Source organism: Canis lupus, chromosome 14 (genome assembly GCF_048164855.1).
Source record: "Canis lupus baileyi chromosome 14, mCanLup2.hap1, whole genome shotgun sequence".
Classification (NCBI taxonomy): domain Eukaryota; kingdom Metazoa; phylum Chordata; class Mammalia; order Carnivora; family Canidae; genus Canis; species Canis lupus.
In genome coordinates, this window is record NC_132851.1 from 12144704 (window position 1) to 12160792 (window position 16089).

Here is a 16089-nt window from a genome sequence, read left to right on the forward strand (position 1 = left end):
CCTGAACATGGTGGGAGAAATAGCCAGCTTGTGTGTTCTTGAGACCTACTATGTGTCCGGCTCTGAACTACATCTTTTACCCACATTCTCTCATTCTCTCCTCTCTCTCACCCAGTGAGACTCGAACTATTATTATGCTCTTTTTACAGATGAAGAAATTGTGGCCCAGTGAAGACTAATATGTGAGATTTTTGGGGATAGTTTCAAGTTTTTATTTAAATTCCAGTTAACATACAGTGCAACATTAGTTTCAGTAGAATTTAGTGATGAACACTTTCATACAATACCCAGTGCTCATCACAACTAGTGCCCTCCTTAGTACCCATCATCTATTTAACCTGTCCCCCTGCCCACTTGCCCTCCAGCAACCCTCAGTGTGTTCTCGAGTTAAGAGTCTACTTTATGGTTTGCCTCCTTCTCTATTTTTTTCCTCATATGATCATTTGTTTTGTTGCTTAAATTCCACATAGGAATGAAATCATATGGTATTTGTCTTTCTCTGACTGATTTACTTCACTTAGCATAATACAGTCTAGCTCCAGAGAGAAATTTTTAAAATCACACTGCTGGTAATTGGCAGAGGCATTTAATCCCAAATCCTGCTCAGATCCAAAGTTATTCCTAGAGCTGTCATACCAGTTAGATGCACATACCAGGACAGGGGAACAACAGTATTTCTAGTGTCAGTACCTGGAAGGTGTGTGTCAGTCCCTTGGGCCCATATTTCAGTCTTCAGGTCCTGTTTGAGATATAGAACATTGTGGTAAATCAAGTCATTCTCATTCAGTAGATTGGGAGGCTGAGGTACTAAGTTTCAGTCTGTATGGTAAAGACATTGAGCCAACACACCAGTATTAGGGTTTTACTCATTTCTGGGGGAGATTATTTCATTCTGTAGAGTACTCTGCAGAATTAGATTTCTGTGTACTTAATTGTTTTTGGTCTCGGAAGAAACTTATCTATGAATAACAACTACAGAATGCAGCTTGTGAATAATAAAGTGAGAGGGTTCATTTTCCAGTTGTTTTATCCAGTTGCTGTTGAGTTTACACAGAAAGCAAGGGAGCAAGGATTTCAGATTAATTGCAGTGGAGCACATTGAATAATGCAGGTCAGCGGTTGCCTTGCTCATGGGGAAACATTTTTAATGGATCCTTTCAAAAGTAGAGTTTAAACAATGTCCTGAAAGATTTACCTCCAGATTTCTAAGAAAGCGCGTCTTAATAAAGCTATCTTGGGGAGATTTTTTTTTTTTCATTCCTGTTCGGTATAAGCCACTGCCTTCCACTGATGGCTCAACATTTGAGTGTCTCCATATACCCACAAGCCTGGTGTACTAAAATTGGAGTCTAGCTTTGGAAGTCTAATGCAAGAGGTTTGAGACTGAGACCACTCTGAAGATAATATTTTAATTGTTGTGGCTAAGAACATGGCTCATTGCCAGCAGTTTCAAAATCTCCAGGAATACCGTACCCCTTGTTTCCTTTCTTGTTCAGGTTTTCTAGAACTGTTCCTGGGCTGCTTTACATCTGCAAAGAGGCAGGAAGGAGTGCTAAAAGTCATCTGTATAGGCTAATCACTTTTATTGCTAGTAAGAATATTTTTCCTTCCTTCTACAGCTAGCCCATGAAAAATAACATTCTGACTTTATGGCAAATGAACAAGGAGAGAGATTAAATCTATTGCCAGGTGAATAAATACAAAAAGTTTAAAAATGAATTCTTGTTTCATTGTTTGGCTTCTGCTCATTCAGAATTCCACTATCTGGGAAGATTTAATATTGGTGAAGTAAAAGCCCTGTTTGCTCACTATTTCATGGGGATTACTGTCATTTAAAATGAAAAATTTTTTGTACCTTACCTTCTCTTTCCCAGTCAAGATTTAGGTTGCAAAAAGGAGAGCAATAGTTTTAGAGGCAGTTTGCTCATTTAGGTGTCATCTCTGTAGGCTTTGTATTATTCAGACAGATTATCCAGATTCTTGATTTTTGTCCCTTCATACTGTGTTTTATAGCATTTTTGCTTCATAGACTAATATACTCAGTTTAAAGACTTCCACAAATGTAGGCAATTACTGCAGTTAAGTCGGGTAACAATTGACTAAAACTCTTGATCAGATTGGTTCTTTCCCTAAGTTCTCTGAGCCTCATCGCTCATATCTTTTAAAGGATAGATATAGATATAGATATAGATATAGATATAGATATATAGATAGACATAGATATATATAGATAATACCCAAAAGGTTCCTTTTTCCTTCTCTGTATTTGAATATGTGTTCTGGACAGCCGTATGACCTTGTACAAGACATTGAGCTTTGCTAAGGCACATTTTCCTCATCTATAAAATAAGGACATAGTTTGCTATCTATCTGATAGAGACTTTGAGGCTTGTATAAAGCAGCATATGTGGAGCTCTTTGTGGACTGTAAAACCTCCCATGGAGCCTATAAAGTATTAATGAACTGCCTATTCTACTCGCCTATGTATGTGCTTTTCCCTCTTCCAGTTTTGATGTCCCACGACCCAATATCTCAGATAGGCTTCCATTATTTCTTTAATGCACTGCACAACCATACATTTGTCCCTGGCATACTAGTTAGTGTGGCTTCCTCCTGCCTTCCTGGGGAGTGGGTCTTTTTAGTCTGCTGCTGGCTGAAGGCTGTCTACAGAGAAAGCACAACTTGCTTTTCCTGAAACCAAACACCATTCAGCTTTGAATCCCTAGTCATTATGCTCTTCATTGATTGCACACATATTTATTGTGCCTTATTTTGTCAGGACCTGTTCTTAGCACCAGGTATGGCCACTTGCTGGATGTCTTCTGTTGGCCCCTGCAGACCTGGTCTCTAGCCTTCTTCTCTCTGCTTTGTGCCCCCAGGAACTGATCTGTGGGGACTGCTGGATTCTCTTTGGTTTCAGTTCTAGAAAGCATCTGTAGGCAGTCTGAGGGATGGATGGAGGGAGGGAAGTTGAGATATGTGTCTTCCAGTCTCCTCCCCTTCTTTTTAAAAAAATTTTCTTATGTGAATGTAAAGCAAGAATATCTTTTTTTTTTTTACTTTGATAGTTTCTTTCTTTTTTTTACCTTAAATTCAATTAATTAACATATAATATATGATTGGTTTCATAGGCCGAGGTCAGTGATTCATCAGTTTTATATAATACTCAGTGATCATTACATCATGTGCCCTCCTTAATGCCCATCACCCAGTAACACATCCCCTCACCCCACCCTATTCCCCTCTAAAAGGGAGACTGTGGGCTGGCTGTGCCTCTCCACTGGAGGTCCTTGCTTCTGTTGTCAGTTCCCTCCAAAGATCTCTCCATTCTTTAGGATCTAGTAATGCTTCCACTATGCCCTTCAGGGCTAAGAGTGTCGATAGCATGCCCTACTCTCACGCCCCTGACTCCTGCACAGAAGTCATCCAGTAGTCCTGGTAAATAGTCTCTTATTAAACTATCTCCAGTTACTCATCTGCTTCCTGTTTGGTCCCTAGTGGATTTAAGCAATAACACAACATATAAGACCTTGTTTGTCATGGAGCTTACGCTCTAGAGGGGAAGGCAGATAATTAACAAACAAAAATAAGCAAAATCCTAATAAATAGTGATATTACTTTTGTGGGGGAAAAAGGTTTATTTGATAGAAAGTAGTGTGTTGGGCCAGGTACAACGTTAGGTGGGTTAGCGGGGAATACTTTTTAGGAGGTTAGATCAGATTGACAAAGTGTTGAGGGAGAGTAATGTGCAGGCAGAGGAGAACTACTGGCGCCAAGACCCTGAGATAGGAATGAGAAGAGAACAAAGAACATACAGAGAAGGCCAGGGTGGCTGGACACCATGAATTCAGACTGTAAGGATGGGAAGGAAGGAAAGCCTGAAAGTGACCAAGTGTCAAGGAATGCCTCAGAATGACGAAAATATGGCTAAGAGATCTGGTTAATAAGGTACAGGCTCCAAGATGTTTTGTTACACATACCAGATTTTTTTTGCCTTATTGCAGTATCTAAGTGGGGTGGGGGCACTGGAGGTAAGAGAATTCTCCTTGAAGCAGGACAAAAGAGATAGAAGTTTATTGAATACACCACAAGGGAGGAGTGGGCAGGACAGCAGGGGAGAGACTGCCAGCTCTGAGGCAGTGGGTGGGGGGCTGCTTTTAAAGGGGGAAGATGAGGAGGTACAGCAACATACAGAATATTCTCTCGTTAGGGAACCGTGACTCATGACTCGTGACTCGTTGCTAGTAGCCCATGGGTCAGTTAGGGCCTACAGATATTTTGAGGTGGGTCGCCTGATGGGCCGGTCTGTATTCAAGCAATTGCGTGGGCCCTTTCTACATTCCATTCATTCCTCAAGCCTGTTTGCCTAAAAGTGGCCTTTACACCTACCTACCTGGAGATTCCAGAAAGACAACAGATCAATAATAATTTTCCCCCAGTGGAAAATACAAGGCTTGCTTGTATCTCTCAGTTATATTTTTCAGAAATTGCATTGTGTTTTTTAAAAGTCAAGGTCAAACATCCCCCACCCTGGCTCCCCCAATTCCCTTTTTAAAAACATGCCTTGGGCTTCTGTTTCAGCCTGCCATTTTCCATCTCTGCGCTTGTCATCCAAATGCCTAGACCTGGGAATGTTTTATGCTTTTTCAAAACTGTCTTCCAGAGAGCAAGCCAGTCATGCTTGCAGCTCATTACTTCTCAGATCAAGCTTCCCTTGGGATTTCCTCCCTTTAATAATGTAGAACCACTGCCTCTGATACTAGGTTTGGGAAGATCAGGCCCCTCACTGCAGGTGTCCACTGTTGCAAAACTTTCTGATCTCAGAGTCCAGTAAGCCTCGAGGCTGTCTTCCCAGTGCAACTGGAAGCCTCCAACATAGCAACTGAGTCTACAGTCCTGAGTTTGCAACGGGACCGCCTACGATGCCCCGATGATCACAGACAGGGTGAAGAGGAGCAAAATGTACCACCTCAAGATATGCCTTTTTGGCATATTGATGATTTTGAGCTGGTTATTTTTAAGAGGCTGCAGACTTGGGAGAAGCACTGAAAACTGAGCAGATGTTGCCCTTTTGTAAGAGATATTTACATTTATAAGGGGAATTTGTAAGGGTGTCTTTCTCTCTGTTACAGGCAGACAAGGAAGACTAAATCTCCAGAAACTCTTGCTTAAAATCTGCATGACAACCCTACCTGGTTTACCATGCTTTCCCTGATAACTTAAAATAACTGCCCTCCCCCTCTCCAACATATTTTTTAAATTTGTTTTCAGCTGGAGATGTTATTTAAAGTGTGGGTCCTTCCCTGGGATATTGCTCAGTTTTCCTTGATCTCTCTTACGTATCCAGGAGGAATATATGTTACTAAACTTCTGTTTTGGTCCTGTTAATCTGTCTTTTATCCCAGGGTGGGGTCTCAGTCAAGAACCTACAAGGGTAAAGGGCACATCGCTTTTCCCTCCTATACAATGGAAAACACTTGTCTTTGAGAAAAAGTTTTGAAGCAAATTCTTTAAAACTATAACTTAAAGAAATTTAAAACTGCCATTGCATCAAGAATAATTCAGTCTCTTTACATCAAACATGAAAAAGGCAAATGATGTTTATGGTTATTGAATCAGTACCCAGAGACTACAGTAATATCTGATTAGTATATTTGATTCTTGTGTTTAATAGTATCTTCCAAGAAACAGAATTATATTGGTTCATTTAATATTTAGGAAAAGGAACTTGTTGAAATGCTGGAATTTTAAGATAGTTTTCTGGGAACTCACTCGACGTGGAACACGGTGAGTGGAACCTTGGAACTTCTTAAAATTCATTCGATATTTGGAACCCTGGCTCTCTGTTGAAATGCTGTGGATATTAACACATGTGGAACGTTCACAATCCTATCTAGACCAGAGAGAAAGGGAAGGAACCTGTTGATGAGGTAAAGAGTTGGAGGACTGACCTCACAATTAAAAACTTGGGACTTCCAGCAATTCTGACTTCAGCATTGCTGTATGATAACCACTAGATGGCAGGAGTGAACAACCTAAAAAAATACAGATGGCTTCTAATCGAAATAAACTAGTTTATGTATCTCCACCCCCCCCCCCCCGCCCCGCCACTTCTTATAAGCTCCCATCTTCTCATTTTTCATTTTCCCTCTTTCTGTCCCTCACTGTATTTGCATTTCTAGTTATACTTTTAAATAATTGATCCTCAAGAATCACATAGCTGTTTCTAAGGCATTAGATTTGAAAACCAGTCTCAGGTACCTGTTATTTGAATAGTAAAGCAGAAATTATTTTCCTTAATTCAGGATATCTTGTATAACTGCTTTCTATTTGAGCTGAAGACAAAGCTGCAGAGACTGCTGAGACTCAGAAAGCCTCATGTTTTGGTCTCATCCTCACACTGGCAGGTGGCGTATGTGAGGGGGTGTTGCGCAGATGAGCAGGATCGAACAAGAGAAGATGAAGAAGCACAAAGAACTGTGAAGTTCTGTGTAAACTGATAAGCTGTATTACTTCTCTGTGATACCATCAAAGGGGTGGTTCGATAATGATCAAGGTGCTGTGCTCAAGTTATTCCTAAAAAAAATCCACCACCACCACCACTGCCCCCTCAAAACAAACCCACGACCCTATAACACAACTTGGCTGCAGGCAGCACTTAAAAAAGAGCTACCAGTTTACTAAACCATTCAAAGAAGAAGTCATCAGTCTGAATAACAGACATGCAATTGAGCCCCACGTTTGAGACGTGTGATTTAGGCTCTGTTTCTTTCTTGGAGTCATTGTTCTCTGCTCAGTAAATCTTCCTTTTTTTTTTTTTTAATTTATTTTTCTAATCTCAAAGGTTTCTTTTGAAGACTAGGATTCTACTTTCTGAAGTGCAGAATTTGAATTTTTGTCTCCCAATCTCCTAAGAGCTCAAAGGCAGGCTTCAGAGAGCCTCTTAGATACTTGCAGTACCTCTTGGGGGTGCTCCTGGAGCACTGCTGGTGGGCTAGGGGTTTTGCAAGATCTAGCTGTCATAGCTTTTCAGAAATCTGGGAATTAAAGAATTTCAAAAAAGCCGGCTCTCCCCCATCAGTCGACCTCTCTTGCTCCTTGCATCTTTCTCTGCCTTTTTGTTTCTCTCTCTCTCTCTCACACACACACACAGACACTGTACTCAACAAACATACAAACAAGAGAAGGAAAAATGCTTATTGCAGTTTGAAATTAAACCTGACTAAAACAAATGAGATTATGAAAATTCCCTTCTCGATGTCATCATCCTGTTGACTCAGTTTTTCCCTGTTGTAGAAGTTAAATATTAGGACTTGATAGGAGGTTAAGAGAGAGGAATAGGCTATAAAATGAGGTAATTTCTGGAATCATTAAAACTTACTGATAAAAGCTACAATAGCTCCAGCAAAACTCCAAATTCAGGGTATAATTGTTCATTCCAACTGTTCTACCTTTGAATTGCAAAGCAGCACATGCATAATTAATATGATTGCTTTATCTGAATTGACTGGTTCACACTCTGATACCATCACATTGTAGGTATGGGTTGTTGTCAAGGTACTTAACACTCTGAGGTAGTTTTCTCATTGGTAAATGAAGGTTGATAATATCTACCCCACAGTGTTGTTCTGAGGGTGAACTGAGAGAACATATTTTAAGTGTCTGGAAGTGTGCCTGGCTCACAGTAGGTGCTTAATGAATAGAAGTTATTAATTTTGGGGTAGAGATTAAGAAGTAGTAGAATGTGGACAGTGGAGTTAAACAGACCTTGGTTTAAATGGTGTGCACTCTTAAAGGCTGCCAGATCTCCAGTGAGCTACTCCACCATCATGTATAAAAGGGTGATAATCTCACATTGTTAACTGAATTACTGTGCCTGCCATGTGATAATAATTCTATAATGGTAACTAGTATTATTGATGTTACCGGTTCATTCCTTAAAATACTTCTTGAAAACAAACCCTGTTATGTTGTTTAGCATTATGCTGAGTGCTGAGAGAGACTATACAGAAGAATCATGTGATGGCACTTGCCTTCAAGAGGTTAATGGGTGAAAGCATGGTTGCTTAATGTAACAATATGAAATAATCAAATTTCAGAAGTAAGCAATATATATAATCAAGTCTGGTGGATTTTAGACAAAGGAGAAAATTTGGGAGCTGCCATTGTAGAGGAAGACATATAGACATAGTCAAGTCCTGGAGGGCTTTGAAGGATAAGTAGAGTTTGTAGATGTGGGGATTGGGATGGACAAATATAAAGTATATCAGATAGTGACATGAGCTATGGAAAAAATAACAGGGGAGGGGCAGAGGGAGTACTGGGGTGGGTTACGACTTCAAATAGTATAGATAGGGAAGGCCTCACTGAGGAATCCTTAGGAGATATTGCTAGCTGAGTAAAGAAGATGAAGGAGTGAGCCATGTGGGTATATGGGGAGACAGTATTCCAGGCTGAGGGAACTATAGGTATAAGGTCCTAAGGCAGATACATGCTTGAAATGTTGGAGAACTGGCAAGGAGCCAGTATGGCTGGAATGGAGAGAGCACAGGGGACAGTCAAAGGGAGTGAAGTTGGAAAGGTAGCACTGTGCAGCTGATGGTTGAAGAGAGTGAACAGATCATGTATGGGACCTTGCGTGCCATTTTAAAGACTTTGGCTTAACTTTGAGTGAGACGGAAAATCTTTGAAGTATTCAGGCAGAGAAATGGCAAAACCTGACTTCTATTTACAAAGGACTGTCTGTCTGCTGTTTTGAGAAATAGGCTATAGGGAGCCAAAGATGGAAGCAGGGAAATCATTTAGGAGAAGTTTGACAGTACAGGTAAGAGATGATGATGTCTTGAACTGAAATATCAGATGGATTCTGATTGGATTCGAATGATTGGATTCTGAAATTCTGGATATGTTTTGAAGTAGCTGGAAGAATCACCCAAAAACAATGATTTCATGAGGTACTTTTGAGATAGTTAACCTTTGAGCCCTTTGATTTAGATTTATACAGTTTAGAGATGAGGAGGAACATTGTAGGTTTTAAAATTCTCTTTCCTTTACTTCTCAACACTGTTCTGATTTGATCCCTCTTTCTCTCACCCTCCACTCTGTCTCCTTCACTAAACATCCATCCCTCATTTTTCCATCCATCCATCCATCCATCCATCCATCCATCCATCTATCCATCCATTAATATCTCCATCCTTTGGGAACCCAGGATATGCGGATTTTAGAAACTGATGCTGATGATTGATAGATGAATATAGCTCATGACCCAGGGCTTAAAATGCTTATAGTCTAACACTGGGGATAGGCAAAAAGAAAGGAAGCAGTCTGACAGGAACAGCAGGCAGACATTAGAGAGATTGAAGACATGATGGGGCACAGAATATGTTTAGCACTTATCTGTGTGTCAAAGAAATCTTCACAGTTGATATTTTCCCGTGTTCCCTTAAGTGTAAGTATTCACTGAAGTTCTGTCCTTGAGCTTTTCTTCTCTTTCTCCTTTTGAGGTCTCATCCATTCCCATAACTTTATACCCCTATTAGTATTTCTTCCAGATTTTCTCTAGGCTTGACCTTCCTTTCAATGCTCACAATTAAGTTTGAAATCTTATATCTTTCGTGGATACTTAAACCCTCACCCTGAGGCTACTGTTCTTTTAGTGCATGAGGTCTAGACTTCAGTCAACTTTGACCCTTCCTCTTTGTTTTCTATACTCAAACAACTACCAAATCATGTACAATCTACCTCTGCAGTGTCTTTCTTACCCATTCTCCCTTTCTTCTATCCTGTTGCTACCAGTACATTACTTCTTAGCTTGACTGTTGTGATAGCCGCATGTGACAACTATGGCAGGGTTCTCCAGTCTATTCTATACTTGGCTACCAGACTTATTTTCATAAAAGTTTACTCAACAGTTAACCATTGTCTATGTGAGTATGAACTCTGGAAAAACATAGCATAGAGTCAAACCTTATTTCCCTGCTGATATATTTTCCTCTACTGCCAAATTGAGTGTCTCTTGCTTTATTGCTTCTAGGTCATTTCTTATTTCTTATATTTTTCCAAATGTACGGAATTCTCTCCGTTCCCATCTCTGCCTTTTAAAATCCTAACTATACTTCAAAGTTTATTTCCAAAATTATCATCTATAGGTTGTTTTTTCTCTTTCTTTCAATCGAATAAATATATAACTATATATATAGTAGATAAATTATACAATTGTAATGTTTACATATAAATTCAGCAAGTAATTATCTACTATGTGTTAGGGTATATCTAGGTTTACGATATTGGAAATACCTATCATCTATCTTTCTATCTATATATTTATGCTGGTAGGCACAGGTTATTGATTGAAATATGGGAGTACATTGGAAAGGTCCTTTATCTGGCCTAAGTAGGGGTTAGGAGAGCCCAAAAAGATTTCTTAGAGTGAGAGAAAAGTGGGGTCCTAGGGCTCTTTTCTTCTCTATTTTGGAGCTCAGATTTATTGAAGTCACCCATATTCTTTTACAAGTTCTTTGCAAATTCCGTCCTTCTAAATGAATACCTAGTCATATCTTACAAGTTTGGTGTGATTAAGTCTGCAGTGATTCCCACATTCTTTGTTATTCTTGTGGAAGTAAGAGTCCTGGGAACGTATATTTCTCACATATGGCAATTTGTGTTGATGATGGGAGTTTGTGTGAGTAACTTCTTACAGGACTGTTTATATTGCTCATATTTTTCAGACCTTATTCTGCCTTATGGATTTGCCTTATCACCTCTAGTAGGAAGGGCATGCATGAATTGGGCTCCACTTAAAAACTCATTTTTTCAGGGTTATTGTGCAATAGCATGAAGTCCCCTTTGCCAAAAACATAGCATAGTCCCTGGTCCGTAGTAGGCGCTCAGTGTGATATTGCTTCTCCCAGGTTTTTACTTCCCCACTCTTATAAGCTTTTTAAGGGCAAGGATTGGACCTGATATCTCTTTAATCACTTAGCACAGAATAAGGTGCTTACTAGATGCTCAAAAACTACTTTAAACATAAAATTCTTATCTTTTGGAAAACTGAATGGAAATCCAAACATGCTGGTTCTCAGATTTGTTGTTCATAAGAATTATCCAAGAAATTTTATTAAAAAATTCAGATTTATGGGGCTACTCTGCAGATATTCAATAGGTCTGGGGTGGAGACCATAAATCATTGTTTTTAATAAGTATTCTAAGTAGTCTGAAATTGAGATACAACACCCCAAAATATGAGATGATTTACCTAAGCTCACCTAACACACCCATAAGCCAAGCTTAAATCAAACTTTATTTGGATATTAGGGAGATCTGGCTGAAATATCAGTAAGTAGTAATGCTGGCTAGTGGATGTTCTTCTCTTCTCTAATGAAACTTCGCACACCTGGGAGTTTTTTTTGTTTTTTTTCTGGTAAATCTCAGCTTAGAGATCTCATTTCTTAGATACATTTGGCTTTTTGAGTTGGATTTGTTTGGCCAATTTCAGTTGATATGTCAATTTTAAAAATAGACAAACACTTATTCACTGTTGGTGGGAATGTAAATTGGTACAGACACCATGGAAAATACTATGGTGTATGGTTCTTCAAAAGTTAAAAATAGAACTATCATCAAATCTAGCAATCAAACTCCTTGTTATATATCTGAAGGAAATGAAATCAGTGTCTCAGAGATATTAGCACTTCCATGTTCACTGCAGCATTATTCACAATAACCAAGAATAGGTAACAACCTGAGAGTCCATCAATGGATGAATATATAAAGGAAGGTATGGTGTGTGTGTATATATAATAGAATATTATTCAGCCATGCAAAAGAAGGAAATCTTGTCATTTGTGACAAGATGGATGGATCTTGAGGGCATTATGCTAAGTGAAATAAATCAGACAGAAAAAGACAAGTACTTTATGATCTCATATGCGGAATCTAAGAAAGTTGAGTTCACAGAAACAGAGAGTAGAATGGTGGTTAAAAGGGGTTGGGGATAGAAGAAATGGGGAGATGCTAGTGAAGAGTACAAATTTCTAGTTATAAGATGAGTGAGTTCTGAGGATGTGATATATGGCATGGTGATTGTCATTAATAACACCCTATTATATACTTTTAAGAGATAAATCTTACATATTCTCATAACAAAAAAGAAATGGTAATTATGTGATGTGATAAAGGTATTAACTAATGCTATGGTGGTAATCATTTTGTAATACATGAGTACATCAAATTAATACATTATATACCTTAAATTTATACAATGTTATATTATTTATATCTCAATATAGTTGGAGAAGAAATAAACAGAATCACTTAAGGATTTCAACACAGTCCTTTTGATTTCTATATTTTTTAGAGTACTGATGTAGATAGAAGTTTTGTTTTGAAAATGAAATATATTGGCACAATGTTTTTTTATTTGAGATGTTAATTGTTCAAAGGAATATGTACTGATGTGTCTGTCTACAGAGTTCCATCAACCAGACAGAAGTGATTTTGTTTTCATTTTTTACCTCTTGTCAACAATAATGACAATTCTTTTTTATTTTTTTTATTTATTTATGATAGTCACACAGAGAGAGAGAGAGAGAGAGAGGCAGAGACACAGGCAGAGACAGAAGCAGGCTCCATGCACCGGAAGCCCGACGTGGGATTCGATCCCGGGTCTCCAGGATCGCGCCCTGGGCCAAAGGCAGGTGCCAAACCGCTGCGCCACCCAGGGATCCCATGACAATTCTTTAAAAAGAAAATGATGAGGGATGCCTGGGTGGCTCAGTGGTTGGGCGTCTGGCTTCAGCTCAGGGCATGATCCTGGAATCCCAGTATCAAGTCCCACATCGGGCTCACGGCATGAAGCCTGCTTCTCCCTCTGTCTATGTCTCTGCCTCTCTCTATGTCTCTCATGAATAAATAAATAAAATCTTTTTTTAAAAAAGAAAATGATGAGATTGGAACAGATTTTTATTATTTCAAAAAGAAAACAAAACCTGCACACCTAGTAAAAATACTCCTTAGTTTAGAGGTTCCCATTTGGTAAGAGAATGGATATATTCTCTCTTGCAATTTGTGTGTGTGTGTGTGTGTGTGTGTGTGTGTGTGCATGAGAGAGTTTTCAAAATATATAATGACATGCCAAGTGCATATGACTCGTAACTTATTGAATAGAATTGATACAAGCTTTTTTCCCTCCAATAAAGTTTGTTGCTTGTATTTGTGTTCAGCATCTTTTCTAGGCACGAGTGTCTCCTTAGTCTACCAACTGAATATCCCAATCTGTATTGAACAGAGTGCGACAGTTTTAATCTTCATAGCCTTGTCTTAGCTTGCCTTTCATCTCTTCTTAGTCCAGTGTCCCAGCAGGTACTCAATAGGAGAATACAGAATTGCTTTCCCATTTTTTTTAAAGATTTTATTTATTCATTAATGAGACAGAGAGAGAGAGAGAGAAGTAGACCACTGAGCCACTCAGGCGTCCCCCCATTTTTGAATATATACTTTTTCAAATCTCTTTTTACTTGCTGTTTCCTTTATCTAACATACACTTGCCTTCCTTCTTGGTTAGGTAAAATCCCATGCATTCTTCAGAGCCCAGCACTACTGAAATACTACCACTTCCACCACTAACAGTAGCAACAAAAACAATTATTTACAGAGCAGTAACCTTGTGCTAGGAATTGTTTCATCATCAAATCAACCCTACAAGGTAATTGTTTTTAAATTCTTATTTTTCACATGAGGAGTTTAAGTGACCTGCTAGGTCACATAGAGAGTGAGACTAAGAATCTATGTTTGAACCCTATACAACTGAGCATCAATAATGGTTTTAATCATAGTGCTCTGATGCATAGATAATCTCAGTGGGCCAAAATCTCATTGTTCAAATATGATTATAGATATGATCTCATCAGTTTCTAATTATTATGCTAGATAGCCAGTTCTTTGAAACTGGAAACCATACTAGAGCCTAGTCTGGCTATAAAGTTATCAAAAAATATTTACTAAATGAATTAGACAAGTGAACATCCCTTGCATTTTTGAAACTTACAAATAAAGAATATTTTTAACTTCTAGAAGTGTTTTGTTCAGCAGTGTCTATAATTTGAAAATAGATTCTTTTTTAAAAAGATTTTTATTTATTTATTTTTGTGAAAGAGAGATGAAGAGAGAGAGCATGATTAGGGGAAGGGGCAGAGTGAGAAGCAGATTCCTCACTGAGCAGGGGGACTGATACAGGACTCAATGCAGGACTCAATTCCAGGACCCTGAGATCATGATCTGAGCCAAAAGCAGAAACTTAACCGACTGAGCAACCCAGGTACTCCAAAATAGATTCTTATATCCAGAGTTTTCCTATACCCTACAAAAATCCATGAAAGCCACAGATTTGATAATAAAGTTGGTTGGCAGGAAAATAATTGGTATCTGTAATACTTCTTTATAATAACTACTCTACTAAAAAAAAAAATACTCTACTACTGCAGAGGATTACAACTCTGATCTAGGGCTTTTAATTATTCTCAGATCTATAGTCATTTTATTTCACCTGGAAATCAGGAAACAATAATTGTTATAAGCACAGATACTAAACTTTTTTTTGTTTGATACATATGGTATCTTTTACTAATAAATATTTAAGTTTTAGAATTCTAAATGATTCAACATTGAACATTCTCTTGCTTGTTGAGTGAGTTCTAAAGGTTTTTATTTCTGACTTAACTGTAACTTTACATTTGATGTAAACGGTCCCAAAGTTTACACATTATGAAATCTAATATAATATAACTTTATAGAGAATTCTGGGGAAATTTCATCTCTATCCCTGTCTTCACTTTCTCTGTTTTGTAGATCTCTATCTTTATTGATCCACAGTTTCTGGCATAAAAACAATTCCAATTTCCAAGCACTCTTGATAAATAAAATCTACTTCACAATGATTTTTTATAGCAAATATTAGGTAAAAAATTAAGTTAAAAAAGAGACATATACATAGAGAAATAATGAATATATAAGAATAGTATATAGAATATACTTTCTATCTATAGCAGAACCCACAATAGATTCCCTTTAAATCAAATTAGTGAATGTAACATGATTTTATTGATGAAAATTTCAAGTAAATATAAGTTTTCAGGAACACTAACATCTGGCACAATTCTTTGCTAATGATAGGCATTGAGTAAATTCTTTTTGCTGAACGAATATGGTGAAATGGACATCTTAGCGCATTTTTTGCAGATTGATGCAAAATCAGTGCCGATGTCTGGAAGAACATTAGTTAAATGGGGGAAAGGAGACAGGAAACTTGGCTGGATGAGTAATGTGTCTTGAATGCTGGATATGGAGTTTTGGACTTCATTTGCTAGAGAATAAGGAACTATGCTAGATTTCTCTGTAGAGAATTAACCTGATTAAAGCAATACTGGAGAAGATGAATTCAGTGCCAGTATGTGGTACTGAGGATAGAAAAACTCTGGGCTCTTAATTAGAGGATTATTGCAGTAGTCTAATTGAGAGGTACTGAGTGATAGACTAGAATGAAAGTTGACATTTATAGCTCTCAGATCACAATCAAACACAATAAAAAAGGAATTCTTTAAAGTAATAGAAGGGAAAAGCTTGCATGCATTAATTAATTCCCGTTTATTCTTTGAGCCATTTTTGAACATTTACCGTGTGCCACACCCTTTGTCTGCCAAGATTTAAGAGATGCATGAGATGATATTTTTGCTTCCAAGGAGCTCATGGTCTAAGACGGGTGACAAAAATATAACCTAATAGTTACATAAATTTAGAGGATTGTTTTTCTCCTAATAGTGACATAAGTTTTCTCTATAGTCCTCATTTGCCCTTTGGGTTTGTGCTAATAGTGTTTAGTTAGACTGACCAGGATTAAAGTCAAGTCTGTGGTCTGTAATGTGCCGTCTATGAAAGAGAGTCAGCCTTTGGTTGATTTAAGGGTGTTTTTCAGATCCTATTTACTGCCTCAGGCTCTTTGGCTGCTGTTTAGCTAAGGAGAAAAGAACTCAGACAGCTAAGGATAAAAGAAGTGGAAAAGAGAGGGGCAAAGCATCAAATCCTGTAGCACAC

The 16089-nt window shown here is 38.2% G+C and overlaps 1 long non-coding RNA gene across 2 annotated transcripts in view; it reads right to left on the reverse strand.

The window, feature by feature from the left end:
* The window catches only part of LOC140603725 (uncharacterized), a 93157-nt gene that overhangs the window by 30806 nt on the left and 46262 nt on the right, over nt 1-16089 (reverse strand). The window contains exon 2 of one of the 2 annotated variants that reach the window (XR_012006687.1): nt 691-739. The exons of the other annotated variant lie outside the window; for it this stretch is intronic. This is a non-coding gene — a long non-coding RNA (uncharacterized lncRNA). The remainder of the gene's footprint in view (nt 1-690; nt 740-16089) is intronic. 2 annotated transcript variants of the gene reach the window in all.